General features: G+C 38.3%; 1 protein-coding gene and 1 pseudogene across 3 annotated transcripts in view; one reads left to right on the forward strand and one right to left on the reverse strand.

Annotated features, from left to right (window-relative positions):
* PALLD (palladin, cytoskeletal associated protein) overlaps window positions 1-24,231 on the reverse strand; it is a 545,699-nt gene that overhangs the window by 100,009 nt on the left and 421,459 nt on the right. The window contains exon 1 of one of the 3 annotated variants that reach the window (XM_078148314.1): window positions 21,670-21,799. The exons of the other annotated variants lie outside the window; for them this stretch is intronic. The gene's annotated coding sequence lies outside the window, so the exon portion shown is untranslated. Of the gene's footprint in view, window positions 1-21,669; window positions 21,800-24,231 lie in introns of those variants that run through there. 3 annotated transcript variants of the gene reach the window in all.
* LOC110215980 (large ribosomal subunit protein eL13 pseudogene) lies at window positions 6,935-12,202 on the forward strand (annotated as a pseudogene).

The raw sequence follows: 24,231 nt of genomic DNA on the forward strand, positions 1-24,231 counted from the left end.
AGTCTATATCCCTCAAATCACTACAAATTCCAATTCAGCAAAACCAAAATTAATAAGGCTTCACTGTACAATTAAATATATAAAGCAACAGGTTTAGGGATTTGTGATGACTTCATAGGTCATAGGACTTCACGGGAAAGCCCACTCCACAAAGTGTCATTAGCAACTTCACGATCAGCTATACAATGGAGACATATTAAAATATTAATGAGCACAATATATACATCAAGATTTTTTTAATGAACAAAAAATAAGGAATTCTGAAGCCTTTATCATTTCATAGTAATAGTTGGTAATCAATAAATCCAGGTAAAGGTCAGTTGCAAATGTTAATTAACATTGACATCAGTCTAACTCTGAAACCTCAAACCTACATAAAGTTCAGTCCCTTAAAAACAGACACGAAGGCTTCTATTCTGGTTTGTCAATGAATGCATTGTTACTAGAAAAATTGCCAGATGCCAAAGTATACACTTTCCCTTCCTCCCTCTCTGTCTCTCTGACCAACCTCCTGTAAGTAAACTTGCTCAGCCACTCCAGAGTTCATCTTAAAACATTATCCTTTTCCCTGCTGCTGTGCATGCTGAAGAAAAATCTGATCTCTCTCTTTTGAAAAAGCAAACAACAACAAAACATCCTGAACTTAAATTAACATGACCCAGAGGTCTTAGAAGAAACTCTTGCACAATTGGCATCTTGAAGTCTGGAACCCATTACATATGAGCTCTGTCTCCGGGATTAGTTTATCTCCTTCTCAGATGCTATCTCTTGCCAAAGAACTTCAAAGACAAAAGTCAATTGTTACTATCCAAGTAGGGATGGACGTTAATGTGTAGAAAAATGGAGCAATATCACTTAGGTTAGGTCTAATTTATGTTTATATGTCAGCTGCAATTGTAAGGGTTTAATCAGCATATGCTGCTCCAAGTAAAAAAATTCTCACACCCTGCAGGAAGAGTTGGGAAACACTTCCACCCTCTTTTCTGCCCCCCCTCCCCACATCTCCTGATTAACTGAAACTACTCCCGGGCTGGAATTCCTGGAAGTTCAATTATGTCTGTACTGAAATGAAAAGTCAACCATACTTCAGAGTCTGAGCAGAAGAAAAGAGGCTTTAAAACTATCTTTGTACCCTTTGTCTCAGGTCAGAGTTCAAAGGTTTATTTCGAAGCATTGCCTGGCACATAATAGTCTGATTTTTCTAAACATTTAAAATGTCTATTAGCATATTTTTGTTTGATATTCTAATTAATATTTGGAATGAATTTTGTGAATCTAAGACATTCTTGAGAGGTAGCATAGTGTGGTGTTAGGGGTTCTGAATGCTTGGATTCTATGATGACTCCCCACCTTAGATGGGTTTTTTAGTTTTAAGATTTCTCTTCACACCCAGAAACTCATGCATCTTAAACAATGATATGGTTGGAGTGGTCACTTTAACTTTCTAAATGAGCTAATTGCACAGCTACTACTACTTTGCTGTTCAGTTGTGTCCAATTCTTTGTGACCCCATTTGGGGTTTTCTTGGCAAAGTTACCAGAATGGTTTACCATCTCCTCCTCCAGCTCATTTTACAGATGAGGAACTAAGGCAAACAGGGTCACACAGATAGAAAAGTGTCTGCAGCTGGATTTGAACTCATGAACATGTCTTCCTGATTTCAAACCCAGTGTTCTATCCAGTGTACCATCTAGTGCCCAGTTGCACAGCTGCTACTAAACAAAAATGGAGTTCCTGCTCCATAGGTTGGAGATACGTGATTATAGAGCAAGTCAAGCCTCTTCATTCCAGAGAATATACCTATTTCAACAAGTTTAACTACAGTACATGAAGTTGCCATGTCAGTAGCACTTCACTGACTTAACCCTGTGAATTTCTAGCACAGGTAAATGTTGACATACTGAATTTGACTAACGGACAGTATCCTAGAGAATGTTTATCAGTCATCTTAATTACTGGAAGAGATCCTTAAAAAATCCACGGCAGCACATGCTGCCATCTAATTGAATGGACATGTGTCATGCCAACCTCAAGCTACAGGTCTCCAATTGAAGACATATCAATAGGTACTCCTCTTGAGAGCAGTACCCTTAGTATTGTTTACAAAGGAGTCTGTCTTTATAACTTCATGGTGGCAAAAAAGTGAGAACTCAGAATAATATTTTAATTTACAAAGCTTTCTTCTCAAAAACTCTGGAAGTTAGGTAGTCAAAATATTATTACTTGTATTTTAAAGATAAGAAATTGAGATTTAGGGAGGTTAATTGAACCTCCCACAATAATTTCATATCTTCTTTCCATATTTAAAGGAATCCTTTATTTACCAATCAGATTTATTACAATAACTAAAGAATATTTTGTGAGAATGTCCAGGAGAATGGGCCAGCTAGGTGGCAAAGTGGATAAAGCTCTGGGCCTGGAACTCAAATCCTGCTTCAGACACATTAGCTATGTGACCCTGTTTGCCTCAGTTTCCTCATCTGTAAAATGAGCTGGAGAAGGAATTGGCAAAACCACTCCAGTATCTTTGTCAAGAAAACCCCAAAAGGGATCACCAAGAGTCAGACATGACTGAAACAACAACAGCAAACAGGAAAACAGTGTTTAGGCTACCTTGGAAGGGAATCTCAAATGTCAAATGTAGGAATCATAAAAATTTTTAGACCTAGATTAAACTTTAAGTCTTGTAGTCCAGCCCCTTCCTCTTATAGATGAGGGAAACTGAGGCCCAGAGGGATTGAACAATTTGTCACAAGTAGGCAGTAGCAAAGTGGGCAATGGAACCCAGATTTCTTGACATCAAATCTAATACTTTTAAAGGCAATCCTGGGGCAGCTAGGTGGCTCAGTGGATAGAGCACTGGCCTTGCCATCAAGACCTCAGTTCAAATCTAACCTCAGATACTTTAATAAGTGCTGGGTGACCCTGAGCAACTCACTTCAACTCTAATTGCCAATAAAATAAAGGCTATCCTTAAATATTAGGGAAGATCAAAACTATATACTTGCTTTTTTACTGAGGTCCTTCCTAAATAGTGAAGTGGAAAGATAGCTTGGTTTGGAGTCAGATCTCTGTACAAATTCCTGCTCTGCTGTTTACTTCCTGTAGGATCTTGAGCAATTTAATTGACCTCTGTGGACCTCAGTTTCCTCTTCTGAAAATGAGAGGGTTTTACAATGTAATGTCTGAGGTCTCTGCCAGCTCTATTTCTATGAACTCAAGTCAATTATTTATAACACTGAGAATTTCACGTGGCTCTTGGGGCTTTTAGAGCATTAAATGTGAATCCTTTAATAGCTGAGTTCGTATTATAGGAGTACCTACGTAATGAAATGGGAAAAAAAAATACAGCTAATAAGAAAAAGAAGCAATAAAATAATAAATCTTTGGGGGAAAGAGTATGACAATCAATCTATGACAATCAATCTGTGGTGGAAGTGTGTTCTCATAAATTAAAAGAACATTAAAATTTCCATTAATCAAAAATCAGTGATAATTTGAAGCCTTAGCTTTCTCTCCAATCTGTGAAAAAGAATTATAAAAGGAGGGAAAAGAAAATTTATAGTATAAGATTTCCAAAGGGTTTGCTTGAATGCAATTTGCAAGCAATTTAGAAACATTTGTTTATATGTAAACAACTGACACACTAATTTTTGAAAAGTTAAATAAGAAAAAACTATAACAATCTAAAAATCTAAATCTAGCATTCCTGAAGGTCTTGATTAATATTTTATAGTGACAATAATAATAATAATCATGGTCCATACAGTGCTTGAAGGTTTGCTAAGTGCTTTCCTCACAACAACCATTCCATAGATTAGGAAACTCAGGCACAGGGAGGTTAATTGGTTTGCTCAGTATCATATAGAAAGAGTCAAGGCCAGAACTTCCACAGATGAGGCAACCGAAGCAAATAGGGTTAAATGACTTACCCAAGATCACATAGCTAGTGTCTGAGGCCAGATTTGAACTCAGGAAGACAATCTTCCTGTCTCCAGCCCAGCACTCTATCCACTGTGCCACCTAGCTGCCCAGTTTGAGCTAGTAGAAAAAGTTTTAAAAATTAAAACTGCAACAAATGTTTTATAATTTCACATTTCTACTAATTTGAAATAACCATTTTCTGCTTTGTATGAGTTGGCAAGGCTTTAATGAAGAAGACCAGAGGATCCCCCAACATAACTACTTCTTAAGATATGTCATTTGACTTCCCAAGTGAAAGACTGATAAATAAGCAGTGAGAGTATCACGGCTCACTTGTGGAGAATTAACCATCTGCAAATAGGACTGTCCAGGTGTGAGCCACTTTCTCATCTCTCAATCAATAGCATTCCTACCACATCACTGCTGAGACAGAATTGCTTGCTTGCTTTTTCTTTTTTTAAACATTTGGAAAGATTTCCAAACTTTTTCTTTGCTTTTAAAAAAAAATATTGCTACATTAGCCAAGCAGGCTTGGGTGGGTGGGGTGCTTCTTGCCTGACTCCTAATTGGGAAAATTCCCCACTCACAGTTTAGATAATCTTATAAAGTTCAGATTAAAAAGTAGAATGCTGTGGATCTAAAAATACTACAGAATGATCACAGTAAGATCCAGCAGAGGATAGGGCAGGACTACATCCATAGCAAGAAGGCTCCTTCCTCTTCTGTCAGTGTGTTTCTGGTATTGATTTGTGCAGCTAGATACAACATGTATATCTTCCAAATGGCCGGGGTTTATCTGAGATAGTCCACTACAGGCTCATTTTCAAAGACGTTAACAAGAATGCCTACCCCTCATCATTTATACTTTCCCCTGTTTTTCACATATATCCTAACTATGCAAAGGCAGTCACTGCCTTCTCTTGAAAATTATTTTCTCAAAGGCAAAATCTTGTTTGATGTGCTCCAATTATTCTTTAGGCAATAGTAGAGATGCCCAGACCTTAGCAAGGTGTGGTAAATTTGGCAAGGAAATTCAATTTCCGTAACATTGTTTGCAGCACAGGAAATGTCTCAGGTGGCTGAGGCTCAGTAAGCTGTTGCCAGTTTTTCGGGCTCAGACTTGCTATATACTTAGATAAAACATAACTACAGTACATTCTTTAATTTTGTTGCTTCATAGATGCTTTCATTTAAATTTGGCCATATCTCATATACCAACTTCCATCTTGCTCTTCTGTAGGAGTTCTAAAATATTATATGAACTTCAACCCTAGCTATATCCCTTAAAAGATACAGTAGACCTGTAGTCTCCAGATGACAATAAAAATAGCTACTACTTATATAATGTTTTAAAGTTTGCAAAGCACTTTATAGATATTATCTCAATTGATACGCTTACATTCCCACTTCACAGATGAAGAAACTGAGGCTGAGAGAGGTTGTCACTCGCCCAGAATCACACATCCAGTAAATATCTGAGGCAGAATTCAAACTCAGGTCTTCCTGGCTCCAAATTCAACACTGTAATTACTGCACTGCCTGGTATGATGTAAGTAATAATAATTCCATCACATATATATATTATATGGGGCTGCTAGGAGGCATCACAGATTAAAACACAGGGCTTGGAATTAGGAAGACTTATGTTTGTGAGTTAAAATCCAGCCTCACAAACTTACTAGTTGTGTGACCTTGGGCAACTCACTTAATCCTGTTTGCCTCTCAGTTCCCATCTGTAAAATGAGCTGAAGGGGCAGCTAGGTGGCGTAGTGGATAGAGCACCGGCCCTGGATTCAGGAGGACCTGAGTTCAGATAACACTTAACTAGCTGTGTGACCCTGGGCAAGTCACTTAACCCCACTGCCTAACCAAAAAAAAAAAGAAATGAGCTGAAGAAGGAAATGGCAAACCATTCCATTAACTTTGCCAAGAAAACCCTGGGGTCACGAAGAGTCTGAAATGACTGAACAACAACAACATATGCTGTATGAGCAGCAAAAGAATTTTGGCACACTATAGGCACTTACTAAATGCTAATGTATTGACTACAGAATTAAAGGGCTGGCCCTGACACAAGGTTGTCTGTAACTAGGGGGCCTTTGAAGCATGCTTAAGAACTTTAAAAACTCTTCAATGTGTACATAGGACAGAGGGATAGGACTGTAATAACAACCAATCAATCAGCATGTATTTATTAAGTACTTACTATGTGCCAGGCACTGGGCTAAGCTCTGGGGACGCGAGGAAGAAGCAAACAGTCCCTGCCATCAGGGACTTACACTAAATTCTAATGGGGGAGACCACCTGAATCTGGAGAGGTACAGATAAGATACCTAGAGAGTGGATGGAAGGTAAGTTGAGCAGGAAAGGCACTAGCAGAGAGATGATCAAAGATGAGGTGAGCTGAGTTTTGAAAGAAGTCAGGGATTCTATGAGGGAGAGGTGGCTGGAGAGCATTTCAGGAAGGTGAAACAGCTTACTACAAGGATATGGAGACTAGAGATGGAGCTTACAGTGTGAGGACCAGGAAGCACCTATAATATGCAATCCAGGTACATAATGAGAAACTTGCATATTCAGAGTAGAACATCCACAAATAAAAACAGGATAAGAGTCCTTGGAAAGGAGATATGTGAATAGTTCTGATTTGAGTTAAACAGAGTAAATCAAAAGTTAGGACAGAAAGACCAGATTATGAGGTTTTGCTGAGAGGGTAGGGAAGGAGAAGAGGCACACAGGTCACCATACTTACTGACCTTATGGTCTGAGTGGCCAAAGGGGCTCTCCCATATTGATTTCCTAACCCATGCATGACAGCTATTCTGGAAAATGCTATCACTGTTACAGACTTCTCTTAGCCTGATGCCTCTCTGGTTTCTATATCCTTTGCAAAAGTGGAGTCTTTGGGCAGCAAATTAAAGGCATTGCCCTGATATTTGCACGATCTCATAAATCACCAAAATTTTTTCAAATTTCAGCATATTCAAGGGCCATGTGAAAAGACCCAGAAATGGTTATAAGGAAGCCTTTTATTAAGGTATGTGGCTTAGCAACGGCAAGCCTCACTCGATTTGGAATTTCTCCCTGGAAATTTAATTCTCCCCATCAATTTAATATCAGGCATGTTTTTTTAAAGCTAGAGACAAGTTTTATAAGACAGTCTTCATCCTCCTTGCCTTTGGATGCCGAAATGCATATGCCACAACGGCATATCTCTTGTACCACCTCTCTCAACAGCTGATGGGTAATGAGTATGTGGAATTTAAAAGAAAAAATGCTTTTAGTTCCTATAATTTTTCCTGATTTATACATTAGCCTGTAATTTAAGATTTTTAAAACTGTGCTTATTTGAAGAATGAGCAACATCACTCTAGTTTTTTTCTTTTAGGCTAGGGTACCATTTTCTGTATCTTTGGGAATGTTAGCCTCCTATAAGGCAAGAAGACAGGGAGGCTCTTCTTTGCAGACATGTAGATTATACCTAGATCACTGCCTTGTCATGGCAGAGGGATAGAGTCTGTAGCTCAATGATGGACATGTACCTAAGATGGACAGATCATAGTGGAGAGCTCTGACAAAAGGTGATCCACTGAAGAAGGAAACAGCAAATTGCTCTAGTATCCTTGCCAAGAAAATCTCATGGACAGTATTGCCTGGTGTCCACGGGGTCCCGCAGAGTCAGACATGACTGAATGACTGAATAATAACAAAAGCTGACTGTATGCTCAGAATAAGATGCATATTTCCATTCTGGCCAATATGTTGACTCATTTTGATTAACTATGCTTTTTATCAGTGACAGTTCTACTGGCAGAGGGTTGAGAAAATATTGGGAAGTAACAGCAATATGTTTAAAAGTATCAATACAATTTCTTTTTAGGAAATTGGGAAGAAGATAGTGAGAAATAAGAATTGGATGAGAACTCTTTTCTTCCTCTCCTTATAGCTTTAAACTGGAGGATCAGTAAGGGATAGGTTTGGAACCATATAATTTTATTGCTTCAAGGGTCCCCAGAGACCATATAAAAATAAAGACAATTATGACGGCTCATATTTATAATGGAGCTTTAAGGTTTACAAAGGAAATGTCCTAAGAGCTAATTCTCCTGACTCAGTAAAATATGTTGATATTTCAAGGCCTCATGATAACAGATTAAAAAATTCCAGAAAATACTGAGAATTCAGGTAGATCTCCAAGCTATAGGCGTATTCTCAAACTTTCACAGGATCACCCCAGGCACACATGGAGAGAGAGCTGGATTTCGAGGTGGTGAAAGTCAATACCAGACATATGGGAACCTTTCTAGAGGATGACCTTCAGTTCCAGACTAACCTGATATAAATATAAATGCATGAAAGTTTTATTTTCAGATACTTTCAAATACTTTAAACTTTGGTCTCTCTTCCCCAAAGCTTGAATGTCTTAAACATTTCAGTGGATACATGATTTTTTGGAATCATCTACATAATTAGAAGTGAAGAATTTAAAAAAATGATCCAAGTAGCAAAAGATAGAAGGGATATGATTATTACTGAAAGCTCAGCTACACTAAATGTTGAGGAAAAGCTGAGTTAATCACTTCAAAGTCAGAAGAAATTCCAAAAGCCATCACACACACACACATACACATACACACACACACACACACACACAAAGAGAAAACCACATGCAAAGAACATAGTAAAGACTACTGTATAGCAGAATTTCCTTTCATAGATATTGCTAATTTTACAAATGACTAGATGTTAACAATATAGCTACACAACTTTATGAATATTAGATTTTTTCAATGAAGTACATTAAACCATTTATTAGCAATCTGTACTGGATATTAAATCAATGCATATTAAGAATGCTACAGAAAAGTCAAGATTATCCATACAAAGTACAGGATTATGTTATAATGAAAACTCTAGAGATTTAAGTAAACATTTCATAGTAAACTGTGTGATTCAAATTTGATTGTGCTCTTCTTGAATATCTTTTCAGATCCTTCCCTTACTCCTTCCTTCCTTCCTTTTGCAAACCAACTATGAGACTAGTCTGCGCAAGGTACTTTGCTAAGTCCTGAAGGGGATGCAAAGATGAGTAAGACATGGCCCATGTCCTAACAAAGCTTAAAATTCTAGAGAGGATATGTACATCCCATAGAGATGTACATATGTAAATTTAACACAAAGTAGAATATGATAGATGCATAAAAGTGCTATGAGAGTTCTTCCAGATCAACATTCAATCAAGCATATATTAAGCACTTACTGTGTACCAGGTACCCTACTAAGCACTGGAGTTGATAAGACAAAAGCAAAACAGTCACTGCCCTCAAGGAACTTCCATTTTACAGGAAAAAAAAACACATCCACAGATGTAGGCGCGTGCAGGAGCAAAACAGATGTGAGGTAACTTTGGAAAGGAAAGCACCAGCAGCTAGAGGAATCAGGAAAAGCCTCCAACAGAAGGTGGCACTTGAGGTAATTCTCAAAGGAAAAACCAAGAATCCTAAGAGGCAGAAGAGGAGAAGGAAAACATCGTGGGCTTTTCTAAACCAGGGCTGTCATCAAGACTTTTCTCCAGGATCCACAGAACTAGACTGTATTTTCATGGACATGTATTTTACTTACATTCTAATAGGCCAAGGATCTTTTGAAATTGGCAATAATGTATACCCAGTAACTCACATATATATATTTCTCCTTGAAAACAAAGATACATACTTAGCAAGCACATAGGATTAAAATATACATGGATTACTTATGGGGAAATATTAACTCAAGGAAAAATATGCTAGTTTACCTGAAGGCTTCTTTATATGGAAAAATTTAAATAAGATTGTTAATAGCAATTGTTAATAGTAATTGTTAATATTAATATAATATAAAACCATAATGAATCTGAACAGTTGTTAGTGGAATTTTTAGTAGATCCCCATATAGCACAATCACTTATTTAAGTGATACACAAAAAAGGATATGGGACAGGGTAACAACTTGCCTTAAGAGTTTCAAAGAGTTTGGGGCAGCCTTTCTGATCGGCTGAGGTGCCCGTGAGGAGAGCTCTAAGCAGCCACGGCACCCAGCCAAATGGCATGATTCTGAAGCCCTATTTCCACAAAGAATGGCAAAGACGAATTGCCAAGTGGTTTAACCAGCCAGCCAGGAAGATCAGAAGGCGAAAGGCCTGTCAAGCAAAAGCACGTTAAATTGCTCCTCATCCTGCATCTGATCCTATCCAGCCCATGGTGAGGTGCCCTACTGTCCGATACCACACCAAAGTATGTGCTGGTAGAGGATTCAGCTTGGAAGAGCTTAGGGTGGCTGGTATCCATAAAAAAGTGGCATAGACCATTGGTATCTCTGTGGACCCTAGTCGCCAAAATAAGTCTAGAGTCTCTCCAGGCAAATGTGCAGTGGCTGAAAGAATATTGTTCCAAACTGATCCTCTTTCCAAGGAAGCCATCTGCACCCTAGAAGGCAGATAGCTCTGCTGAAGAACTCAAGTTGGCAACCCAACTTACAGGACCAGTTATGCCCATCAGAAATGTCTACAAGAAAGAGAAAGCTCACATCATCACTGAAGACAAGAAGAATTTCAAGGCATTTGCTAGTTTTTGAATGGCCCTGGCCAATGCCCGTCTCTTTGGAATCCGAGCAAAACAAGCCAAGGAGGCTGCAGAGCAAGATGTGGAGAAGAAAAAGTAAACAACCTTTGAGAACTTTCAATAAAATAATACAAAATTTGAAAAAAAAGAGTTTGGGGCAGTATGTCCTTAAAGAGGAAATTCTACCTCATCTTTCTAGGACAGAGATTAAAAATGGTAAGAGATTTAAAAGCATAGCAAACTTCTTGGGTGGTGGAGTATGTGGCAAAAATAGGGGTAATAGAAATGAAGATACTTAATGAACGAATGGACATCCTGAGAGACAGTGACCAAGGAAAATTTCTGAGATGTCTTTGATGTACACTGTCACTGTATATATTTCTCCATAGACCCTGTACCAGGACTGGTGGCCAAGCTACTAGCACAGGGCTGGCCCAGTGTGTCATTACTGGTTACCCATGGTAACTCAAATAGTAGTCTTAAATTGGAATAATTTCTTTGAAGCAAACTGATCTTCTGGGTTTTTAAATTTGGGCATTTATTCTTAAAATTTTTCTCCTGTTTAATGTTTGCATTTTTATAGTGACTGACTTGTCATCTGTGTTTCAGTTTTTGGAAAGTAATGCAATTGCCCTTTATGAAAGTTTTCAAGAGGAAACAACTGGTAGACTGACATATTTTTTCTTTGAGCTAAAATTTCCCCTGAGTAAAGCATATGCAGAGAGACAGCATGGGGTGCGAGCTAGAGTGCTGGCCTTGAAGTCAGACTTGGGTTCCAAGTCCTGCTGCTAAGAAATCCTAGCTGTGTATCACTTAACCTCTGGACCCCACCCAACTCTTTAAGACAAAAGTTACAGATGAGTTTTAAAGTTGATGACCAAAATCCATGGGAGGAGTTTCTACCCCAGACTTTCCTGGGGCGGAAATCAAAAGTTTGGAATCTCAATGGTGAGGACAAACACTTGATACTTAGGAAAGCATCTTTTATTAAGGGGCCTTGTTCTGTGAAGTTTGGATTCAGTCAAAGGGCCGCACTTGAGGACTTAGAGGGCAAAATGTGTCCTTGAGGTCATAGGTTCCCCATCCCTAGATTTAGCCATCTCTAAAACCCGAAACTTAAAATGTAGACATAACTCCCATTCGCCATCTCTAAAACCCGAAACTTAAAATATAGACGTAACTCCCATCCTATGATGATTGTGAGATTATCATTTATCATCCATTTGCATTCTGATTCAAGACAGTTTGACTGGGCACCGGGATAAGCAAGGAAAGAAAATGGCAGAGTCAGCTATTTTGGATTTGGATATTTTGACAGGGAACTATCACAGAGATAAATAGCATTGTAAAAGCAGGAATTAAATTCATGCTCCACAGAATCCTAAAAAGGCCAAGAGATGGATGGACTTGAAAAGTTGCCTTCTTGGGGCAGCTAGGTGGCACAGTGGATAGAGCACCGGCCCTGGAGTCAGGAGGACCTGAGTTCAAATCTGACCTCAGACATGTAACACTAGCTGTGTGACCTTGGGCAAGTCACTTAACCCCATTGCCTAACCACCCCCCAAATTTAAAAAAAAAAGTTGCCTTCTTAATTCTTGCTGATTTTTCTGCCATTAAGAGGTTTATAAAAATCTTTTGTACCAGCACTTTCAGATATTATTGATGGACAGATTCAGAATCCTAGTCAAATATTCTTGAGCTATTACTGAAAATGCCTAAAACATACTTGCCATTACTACTGCTGATAGTATAAGCTCAAATGATTTGCTGATAAATAAAAGTTTGACAAATACACTATATTGTGGAATATACTTGGACTCATTTACAACTCTTAAAAAGTAACCTAAACTAGAACAATTAAAATATAACTATCACCTTCTACATCAAATTCATTATGTTCTTAAGAGTATGAATAGACCCATTCTTATTCTGTGAAGATATGCAGGGTTAATGACTTTGTAAGTTTTCTGAGCCTTGTTTTAGAAATGGTTTACCATTTTGGAATTATACATACATACACATACACACACATATACATATATATTATCACTAATCTCATAACCTTTAACCTAGCAATCCTACTACTGGGGCTATAGCTGAATGAGAAGGTCAAAGTCAAACAAAGGTTCCATCTTTATGAAAGCAGTTTTTGGGGGTAGCAAAACAAACAATTTTAAAAACCACCTGGAAACAAAGTTGTGGCCCATTAGCTGGGGGAAGTGCTGAATGAACATTGGTATAAGAATGTAATAGAATACAATTACATCATAAGAATATAAGGAATTCGGAAAAGTATGGGAAGACTTGTGTAAACTGATGTAGATCAAAGCCATCAGATCCAGGAGAATAATACACCCAATCATTACATAATATAAAAAGGGCCACCAAACTGATTAATTGTAATTACCAATTTTGGTCCAAGATGACAAAATATACTTTCCTCTTTTGTAGGACAGATGTAGGAAAGGAGGGCAACTGACCATAGGTGTGGAATGTTGGCTACACTGAGATACAGTTGTGGTGGGTACCAATTTTGCTTAACTGTTTTCTTTGTTACAAGACTATATATAGGAGGGTTGTATACTGTGGTATAAAATCAGGAGACATCAGTAACACTTTGAAAAGAACTGGTTTCCCAAGTGCCTTTTATGGGATATGCTTTACTTTCACCTGACGGGCCATTTGGCAGTATCTGCCAACTACGACAGTGGTCAAATCAGGGGGCCACTACTCAATATTCCAACACTGGAAAAAAAAAACAGCCATAATTTTAGTTTTAAAACAAGTACAGTGAAAGGTGCTGACAGAAATACCAAATGCCTGGATTCCTCACTCATTCAGGAAGCAGTCTTGGTTTGTTTAAAATTGTGATGCCATGGTGATTCTAGTATATAAGACAAAAGTGGACTAAAATATTATGGTAGGTAAGCAATAAAAAAAAGAAAATCAGCTGTTTCCTAAAGCTACGCATAGGAAGTTCAATGATATATTTTCCTATTGGGGAAAAACAGACACCAAAAATAAATCTGAAGTTTTGCTAATAATCAAAGGAGGGATCCCAAAACTAAGCAGACTTTTAAGGGAAAGAATCTAGCCATTTTCATATATGATGGTAGACAGCTTGAATAATTATATTTTAGATCACTATGTAAATTCACAAGAGATTGAATTTGAAAAAGATTTAGCCTTCCTCCTTGTCAAGGCTAATCCTTTTCCACTCATGCTATCCTCTGATAGCTCCTCTTATACCTTGCTCTACCATGGCTTTTTATTCTTGTATGTCCAAGTTCTCCTACTTCATTGATTCCTTCCTTCCTAGTCTGGAAAACAGCACTTTATTATGTCTTGTTCTCTAACTTTCTTAGGTCTGTCCATCCTAGAGAACCTTCACAATTAATCTTGAGTCACTCTGCCTATGAATCCTTAAAAGTTTCTTTGAGAACAGTCTACACTGTACTCTTCCCAACCACTTGTAATCTTGCGTCTATCCCCATCACTCAAATCAAATAACTCTGTCTCTTTCTCAGGCCCTGTACTTCTAGATCTTCCTGCAGGACTCAACATTCACTCTGTGATAATATTCTCTATCACCTTGGCTCTGGATACTTTGCATCTACTTGTATGTGTACTTGTTTGTTTGTTTTTTTCTCCTCCATACATAGATTGCAAATTCCTTCAGGGCAGAGACTGATTCATGTCTGTTTTTATATCCCCAAAGCCTAGCTGGTTAGTAGGTGAATGAATGCTTACTGATTGGCTGATACATTATTACCCTGATTTTTTTCTTCCTAAATATCTGACTTCAACATTCCCTATCTAGATGTAGTCATTCCCTAAGTCTTGATCCTTGCTTAAGAAGTAGCATGGCATAGCAGAAAGAATGCTGGATTCAAAATAAAAAGACCTGGCTAAGACCTTGGGCATAATTTAACCCCTCTAGGCCTCATTTTCCTCATCTGTATACAGAGAGAAATGGACTGGTTCCTTCCATCTAAAGAATAATCTATATTTGCAATCTCTGTTTCCTCAACAATGATTCTCTCAACACACTGAAAACTGGCTTCTGGCTCTATTAATATTACTGAAACTTCTCTATCAATTTCGTCTTTAGCCCTCATCCTCTCTGGCTCCCTGCAGCATTTGACCCTATCAACCACTTCTCTCCTGCCTTACCTTAGGTCACACTGCTTCCTTCTGGTTCTTATGCACTTCTGAAAACACATTTACAATGGAACACATATTCATTGACTGAAAAATTTAAAAAGTCAATGAAATGTAGGGCTACCATAAGCCTAGCATTATGCTAATTCTTGGTGAAATGCAAAAGTATAAGACAATAAGTAGCCTGATGTAATGGAAGTAACTCTATTGAGAGTCAGAAAACCTGGGTTGAAATTCAGTTTTGCTCCCTCCTGTGTGAGGCATTGAGCAAGTAACCTTTCAGGGTGTCAGTTTTCTTAACTGTAAAACTTTGTGTTTGAAGTAGATGTTCTGTAAAGTCCCTTCCAATTTTAAATTATGTGATCCATTTACATCCTCAAGAAGCTTGAAATCTATTGGAGGAGATAGGACAATACATATAAAATTAAGTAGTACTACAAAAATATATACTTATATACATACACAATCCCACACATATACATCTATATGAATTCAGAGAATGGGGGAATGAATACAAGTGAAGAAAAAGACAACATTCATATAGAATAGAGAGGTTACCTGCTAAATGAATAGCTTGGTTATCAATGGTATTAAAAACAAAAATAAAAGGTCTTAATATTTTTTCTGGAGCTAGTATGACTTTCTTCTACTATTGAAGATTTGATTTTTAAAACTGAAGAAACAACTAATAATAATGTTTAACTTCTTAGTGAAAATTCAGTAAATAAGATTTAGTAAAGAAACAAAGCAAACTGCATTTCAGTAACATAACATGTTACTGTGACAAGGAAATCTCATTTTAAACTTAATGCCCTGTTTGGCTTTCTCATAGTGGGAAACAGCCAATCTTTCTGAAACAGTATAAGCTCCTTGAGGACAGAGACTGTTTTATTATTTTCTTTGTATGCCCAGCATCTAAGATAGTTTCCAGCACACAGAAAGCTAAAAATCTGCTTGTTAATTGACTAGGTAGACTTCATTATTCTGGAGAAGGGTCACTTGATCCTATCTCTGGTATTTCAGGTGTAAAGGGAAATCCTGTACAAGGAGCATAAGCAGAATTTCCGCTTCAATTTAAATTTCTGACTTGCTATTACATCACCAACTCTACTTGAATAGTCATATACCTTTTCTTGTGGATGTATTTTTAACACTATAAATCTGCAAAACAAATTCAAGCAGGTTGCTAAAAGAAACTATGAAGCTGTGACTGTCCATTTTCTTCTGGCTGACCTACCTTGTTTACAAATGACAGCTTCTCTTTCTGGAGGAAATCTTTTCCAGCAAAAAAAAAAAAAAAAGAAAGAAAAAAAATCCCAAACCCAAACCAGTCTTTGCTCTTTCCAAAGTACATGCCAGGGACGTATAAATTAATTGTCTTAGGTTACCACAGTGTTCAGGCATTGGCATTAGAGTGGAAATGCTTTAAGAAAGAAGGCTCATAATCAACATTATCTAAATATTCCACATTTTCAATTTGTTTCCTTCCTTGTCATTTTTCAAAATCCTTCAGTGGGACAGGCTCACCTAACCAGAATGGTTTCCATACATAATTATGGTTAACCCTAAACATAGAACTATAAATATTTTTTTCTCATTGATTACCTGTGTTATTGTAGAAGGCCTATTTCCTTCTCCATTTACAATAACAACTCACATTTATGTATTCCGCAGTGACTTAGTTACAGTGATTCTCACAACAACCTTGTGAGGCAGGTAGTAGTAACAGCAGCTCACATTTACATAAGGCTTAAACATTTACAAAATGCTTTCCTTACAACAACCCTGTGACGTGGGTAATACAAATATTTTCTCCATTTTTACAAATGAGGACACAGATTAGTTAAAGAGCTTGCCTGGTATCACAGTTAATAATGTGGTAGAACCAGGGCCTTGAACCCAGATCTTCTGACTTCAAGTACCCACTGTACCACATTGCTTAAAAAAACTATCTTGGTCCATTTAGAAACTTACAAATATGCTTCTTAACAAAAAGGCTGGCAGTGGATAGAGCACCGGCCCTGGATTCAGGAGGACCTGAGTTCAAATCCAGCCTCAGACACATAACACGTACTAGCTGTGTGACCCTGGGCAAGTCACTTAACCCTACTGCCTAGCAAAGAAAAAAAAAAGGTAAGCTCTTGCTCCAGGACATAAAGGACAATTGGGTACACAATGCTTTTTGTACCTAGAAGAACTTGGGGGGTATGGAAAGAGAGAAGGTATGTTGTAAGTTCAGAATATGCACAAGGTGACTGACACCACAATTTGGTTAGCATTATTACTTTTAAGACCCTTTTAGAGTAACACCAAAGGTAAGCATCCTTTTTCTACCTCCACTTCCCATTAGTGTTCCATTAATACCCCTAAACTAGAAGGAAGCAGCCTGGAGAGAAATTTCTGCCCTGTTGCATCTCAGTCCCTGATACAGATGTCCCATCAGTTTGTTAATACATTTCCCTTTCCTTTTTCGCTCACATCCAAATTTCTTTTTATCTACTAGGTAAATTCAAGGAGAGATGCCTTCTAGAGCCTTCCTGCCCCTACAGTTATAATTTTCTTATAAGAACTTGGAATATGCCCTCTAGTGCCTCTTTTCTCATCCATGACTTACAATTCTTCTCCCCCTGATTCAAAGCAACAAATTAGCAAACATTTGCTTAGCATGTTCTATGTGTACATCTTCTATATGCACACACAAGACAAAAAAAAAAGGCCAAATCAAAATAAACTAACAAAAAACAATCCATGCCTTCAAAAAGCTTAAGTTTTCTGATAGCATCTTTCCGAGCAGATGCTTTCTTGACAAAGATCTTTTAATTAGGGAAGTCATGTTGGGTTCACCACCATCCCAATTCCATAATAGTGGTTTGAATCAAAACACTAGGTTGTATCTTGGCTTTGTCCCTGCCTATCTTGGGACAAGCTCTCTATATTTCTCTGTCTTTAATATGGGAGCCAGGTCACCATTCATAATACCATTAGAATAGAGATAATATAATGTGCCTTGTGTGCTTCTGAAGACAGAAAGTGTCATTACTGGGAAAAGAATCAATACATCCTTAACTACTGCCTTTTAAAATGTAAGGTTATTATTTTGTCCAATATAACAATCTGTAAGAATATATGAGTATGGACATATAGGGATCCAGGAATATTCATACAATGCTCATCAGTCTCCAAGGAGCATGAACCCAAATCAGACAAAGTCATAGATCTACCAAAGTACCAGTGTGTTTTGCAAACACATTTTTAAGTCAGACTGTGCATTTACATGTAGGTAAAACAGAAGGTGTAGTAAAACATGGTTACAAACCAAAAAACTTTTGGTGCCACTTATATAGTATAATTATATATATGTAAATATATACCTACATGTGTATACTCCCACATGTATTATAGTGGCTGAAGATTATGACAGAAGCTCAGAAGATGGGGGGGGAGGAAAGTTGTATAATTTCTTTGTCAAGCAGCATGGAACATTGGTTTTGGAATCAGAGGACCAACGTTCAAATCTCATGTCTGACACTTATTCCCTGTGTAATCTTGGTTAAGCCACAACCTCTATAGGATTCATATTCTTCATCACTAAAATGAAGAGATTGGATTAGAATCGCATGGGTTCTAATCTGGGGTCCATGAACCTAACATTTTTTGATAGCTATATTTCAATATAATTGATGCTTTTGTTATGTATTTTATTTATGCATTTTAAGCCATTATTCTGAAAAGGAGTTAGGCTTCACCAGACTATCAAAGGGGTTCATGATACAACAAAGGTGGAGAGCTCTTTAGACAGTCTTTAAAGTCCCTCCCTTTAAATTTAGGAATATATTAATAGTATTCTGTAGAAATGATGAGTTGAGTACCTTGAGCAATGAACTCCTTGGTATTCTACAAATTTTTCTCCTGATGATAAGGATTCATTTAAAATAATATAGGGTATGATGCCTCCAATTAATTTAGAGGAAAAAAACTTCATAGAAAAAACCATACTAGAGACTCATTTGACCGGTATAACTATTGAGAAAATAAAACAATATAATCTCTTTCATAACTATAACATTAGCTTTAAAAGGCTTAATAGCAAGACCCTAAATATTAACATCAATACATTTTCCTTTACGTATGACATTAAACCTAGGGCTCTGTCATAAAAATAAATATAAACAAATATACTTAATAGGGCTAGAATCAAGCGTCAAGAGTGGTAGCATATGAGATGTTTTTGTTTATTAAGTCAGTAAGTGATTTACTAGGAAAGGCCTAATTATTCTGTTACTTCATTGTTTACAAAACCTGAACTAAAATACACCTTCAGTTGCCATTTTATACCATAAATCAAGAATTTTACTATTGTAAACCAAGACTACATTAGTCTTCCATCCTCCTCCTATGCTCCTTTTTATCAATCTTGTCCAGTTTTAATATAAAGTTTAATATTAAGTATTAACTGAAATATTAAATGTCTTAAGTATTAGCTCTTTTAGGTGGACAAATACATATAGCAGATGTATGGGCAACACCTTGTTAAGCTAGAATCAACAAGAGACCACAAAGTCATTAGAAAAAGAAATAACCACTAACCTCCTCTTGCATGGTATTCAGAGTTCTGTTAGCTGGAACAGCTCTGTCTAGTTAGTTGTTAGTTACTTTTATTATTTATTTATGGCACAGTGTGTATAAAATCACACTAAGATCAAAGATTTGCATCCCTGCCCTGAGGATCTTACAATAAAAAGGAGAAGAAAACCCAGACCTGCTGTAAGATCCTTTATTTTAGAGGTTGTGAAACAATCAAAGTTTTTTTTTAAATGCACCCAAACCTTTCACCACCAAATCAAAACCAAATTACACCAGCCAAAGAGGGAAAAAAGTCTTTTCTCCTTCAGGCACTGCTTTCTTTCACTCTTCCTTGGTAAGTGCCAAAAAGAGAAGCAATGTTTGATGTCATCATATTTTAAACTCCAAACACGCCCCCAAACCAAAATCCTCATTAGATGATGTAAACCACCATCCTTGAACAATTAATTAGTCAATTTCCCCTTCTATTTAGTGGCTGATCCTTGAGTGGTTTGGATGGCAGTCAGAGCTACTCTCCTAAAGAAAGCTAGGAAAACTTCAGTGATGCCAGACCACTTGGCTACTCCATCTCCTTCACTGGAAATGGAAAAAAAAAAAACAACCTAGTTATTCCATAGGCCTCAAGTTAAATGCCTTTGGGATCAGGGGCATTATTAGTTCTTTGGAATAGTCTGAAAAAGTAGACTCTCAATCTTGGTATAATACTCTCCTCTCCTAAGGCCTAGGCCAAACATTAAGTTTGACAGTCTTGTTAAATTATATGAGGCTGGGGAAGAACTGGACACTGGCAAAAATGCAAACCTACACAGCAGTATCTTGTAAAATGTGTTATAGGATTTGGCTTGCTATGGTCTGCAACTAGTGAGAAAGATGGGGCACAGGCAAGTGAAAAGGGGACTAATGTTAACTTTCTAAATGTTCCATAACCTACTCCTCCCTTCTCTCAATTCCAGCACCCTGCAGAACAGATGGGACACTTCCTATAGTCCATATATGGGGGCAGTGAATACAGTGTCCAAACTGTTAGAGACAACTGTCTGGTCTCTCAGAGCAACATTCCCATTCACATTAAGTGGGAAGAGGTTTCAACCATCATTGATATAGGGGTTTAAAGGCCCCTTAGGGGTCATCTAGTTCACCCCCAACATTTTACAAAATGAAGAAACTGAGGTGTAGAAAGGTTAAATGACTTGCCCAAGGTAAGGGGAATAGAATGACAGTCATTGAAACTTGAACTCAAGTCCTCTGGCTCCAAATTCAGCATCTTCCCCCCAAGCACTATGCTTAGGGTTTTTTTGGAGGGGAGCTGTCTTTACATTTCCTGCTCAAGCAGGGAATGCTGCAAACAAGTGTGGTGAGGGTGGAAGTGTGCAGGAGTGCAGCTTACTCGAGGTTTCTCTAAGCATATCCTTATGCAGGAGAGGCATTGCCGAGTCTAAGTCCTTTCTAAATAGCATGAAGCTGCCAGGAAACTTTCACTATTTTCCACTCCTACTCTCAGAAACAGGGCTTCAGAAACAGCTGCATCTGGGGGGCTGCTGCATCTTTGGGGTTGTATGCATACACACATGCACACGGATCTAAGTAGCTAATTCAGACGATCTTTCCTCAGGACATCCCGAGCACAGTATCAGCCTCTAGAGGGATGCCTTGGGCTTGACTGCTCCAGAAATTCCCAAAGTAACTTGCAAACTTTCCCTGTGTAGCACACAGAGTCTCAGGTCTAGGGGGAGCAATATAAAAGGAAAGAGGGGGTGGGGTGGTACAAAATCGCCTGGCTACATAGATCAGGACTCAAATCAATACGATTCTCCCATCCCCCTCCCCCCTCCCGAACTCTCCCACACATTATCCAGCTATGCTTTTCTCTTTTCCCACTCCCAACCCTTTCCCCCAGGAAGCAGTAGCAAAGAGGGATGGGAGGCAGCAGCAATAAAGAGAAGAGCCCTGGAAAGGAAAGATGCTACTTTTTCTTCAGGAACCTGGCTTCCATCCAATCAAATGGGAGAGAGGAAAGAAAGAAAAGAGGAGGAAGGAGAGGAGACAGAGAGAAGAAATGAAAGAGAAGAAAAAGAGAGAGAAAAAAGAAAGAAGAAAAAGGAAAGGAAAAAAGGAAGAAAGATAGAGAAGGAAAGAAGAGAGCAAGGAAGGAAGATAGCAAGAAAGAGGGAAAGTCAGAGATGGATATGGATAGGAGTTTACAGGCTACAAGATCCCGGGAGGAAAAATGTCCTATCCATTTCCCCAGTGGTTCATAAGACTATGTCTAGCCTGGTCGGCCTGCCCTCCTTCCCACCACTGCCCCCCGCAGCTCATCCCCACTGGAAAAAAAAAGCGTAAAGTTTGCAAAATTCCAAGGCACCGTTTATCGCCGCTGAATAACAGAATCCCCTCACCTTACCTTGCCAAATCCTTAGATCCTGGGACCACTCTAAACTTTTTCCTTTTTTTTGGGGGGGAGGAAAGAGCGAGAGAGAGACAGAGACAGAGAGACAGACGAGAGAGAAGAAGGGAGGAGAAAGAATGGGGAGGAGGGGGAGAAACCACCCACCCAGCAGCAGCAGCCGCGTCGAGAGCACTCCGGCCAACCTGGCACTTTGGGAGACTGCCTCAGAGCCTAGCAGGTACTCAATAATATATACAGATTAGCCAAAGGAGAGAACACCAACTTCGTGACTCAGTGATTCTTCATTAAAAGCTACTGTCTCTCCGGACCTTCAGAATAAAAGTCCTCCCTCCTCTGAGTGGTTGGAATCCCTTTCTCCCAGCTCCCGGCCCCAGCCAGGAGAAGAGGCGTTCCTTGTTCCCTCCGCCTCCGCCTCCTCCTCCCCTCTCCCCTTCCCGCCCCCCCCCAAGCCAAGCAATAGTCAGGTTTGCGGAAGGTTTGCCCTGCCCGCTTTCTTCCACACTTAACTCTGGCTGCATCACCGCCCCTCCACCCTCCAACCTCTCAATCCACAGGACCTCTTTCTGAGGCCACCTGGTCAAACAACGTTTAAATAAGTCTTCCAGAATTGCAAAGATTTTCAAAAAATCTTAGGTTTTGAACTTATCCCATTCTCCCCTGTACAAATAGAGCTCTTGGCTGCATCTCAGTGAATTCTTTTCTTTAGTCCCCCATTCCCTCCCCCCCCCCGCCCTTTTTTTTTTCCCAAGGGTCTTTTTTGGTCTGTTTTCATCACAGCCTGAAAAGAAATCAGTGGTAAACCAGGCAGCAGCTTTCTGTTCAGGGGGAAAGGAAACAGCTTGCATTTATTCGAATGAATGTAAGCCCTGAAGCAGCAGCAGTTAAATATTTTGCTTTTTGGCGGGGTGGGGGGATGGGGGGAGGTAACCTTTCCTTTGATTATTCTTTCAAGGGTGCGACAAAAATCAACATCTATGGTGTATAATAAAGTTATATCAGAACAAGTAACAAAGAACACAATAGGGAAATAGGAACTGTTTATCTTTTTAAATGAGAGAGAAAACAAAGTACTGTCGTCCAACCAGGAATTTACTGCGTTAATCATGTCATACAATACCTGAATTCAGAACCCCTTAGGGTAAAGAGTGTGTCTCAGTCACCTTGCAACGACTCAGGAATGTATTTTAGAATCCTACTCACTTCTTCAGTCATAAACCATCTGGAGTCTAAGTCACTGGCTTTAGTGAACCTCTCTGAGTTTTAGGAGGAAAGAGGTTCCTTTTCATTCATTGTCCCTTCATAGTGTTTCCCCAAAATCAAGTTAACATATAAACCCTAACCAGTTGGTTGCCACTACCACTACAATAAGACCACATCTGTAAAATTTCTTAAATTGGCATTGAAATGAATACAAATCAAAGTTGAATACCCAATGGAATATCTAGTTAAATAGAGAACCTTGCCCACACAGTGGATAATGGCACCTACCAAATGATGCTCTAGGATCACTCACTTGGAAAAACAGCATACTGACTAACAGCTATCTAGCCACTGAAAGTGTGGGTATTTGGCAGCAAAGAAATCACATACATCTCTAGGAGACAAGGGTAGTTGAAACAGTACTGACCCTAGGAGTCAGGAGACCTGGGACTGTCATTAACTCAATGTGTGATGTTGGGCAAATTACTTAATCTCTATGGATTTCAGTTTTCTCATGTGCAACATGAATTGTTTGGACAAGCTCTTAGGTTTCTCCCAGCTCTAGTGTTGTATGATTTTGTGATTTACTAATGTAATGAGGGTTTGGTGCTTGCCTAGATCACCTAAGGTGACACCCACTAGGAAAGATGCAGGCCCAAACCTCCATTACATTAACCTACCTTCCTTTAGGAGACACAGAATGAATAAAATAGATGACCTTTTTCCTAAATGGTAATCAGCGTTTTGCAAGATTTTTCAATGACAATAAATGACTTAAGTATAGTAATGGAAAATAAGATAAACCCAGTAAATGACATACATTTCTATATAGCACCACCAAGAATCAAGAAAAATGATAGAAGAATGACAAATTTGGGCATTAACTTACTGAAACATTCAAGAGACCCATGCAAAACCAATTTCAAAATGATCTTGATAGAAATCAAAGAACTGAAAAAATGGAAGGGCATCTCATGTTCATACTTAGGTTGAACAAATAAGTTTTTTTAAAAATGTTGCTTCCCAAGCTAAATTATAGATTTAAGGCAGCACCAATCAAAAACCCAACTGATTATTTTATAGAATCAAATGAAGTTATAACAAATAGGGAAGTGAACATGTGAATACTAAGAAGAACTAAGAAAAAGAAAAGTGCCTTTTCTGCTTCTTAAGGAGGTAGTAGATGATGGCCATAATGTGTTACATACTGATAGTTAGGGTCATTATATTGAAAATTTTCACTATTTTTTGGTTGCTTTAAAGGAGGTGCTATGGAGGTAGGGATCATTGGGAAAGTTATCATATAATATATTAATGAAATATTTAAAAATATTTAGGGTAAATGGGGACTAGCAT

Source organism: Phascolarctos cinereus, unplaced genomic scaffold (genome assembly GCF_003287225.1).
Source record: "Phascolarctos cinereus isolate Bilbo 61053 unplaced genomic scaffold, phaCin_HiC Scaffold_9;HRSCAF=440, whole genome shotgun sequence".
Taxonomy (NCBI): Eukaryota; Metazoa; Chordata; class Mammalia; order Diprotodontia; family Phascolarctidae; genus Phascolarctos; species Phascolarctos cinereus.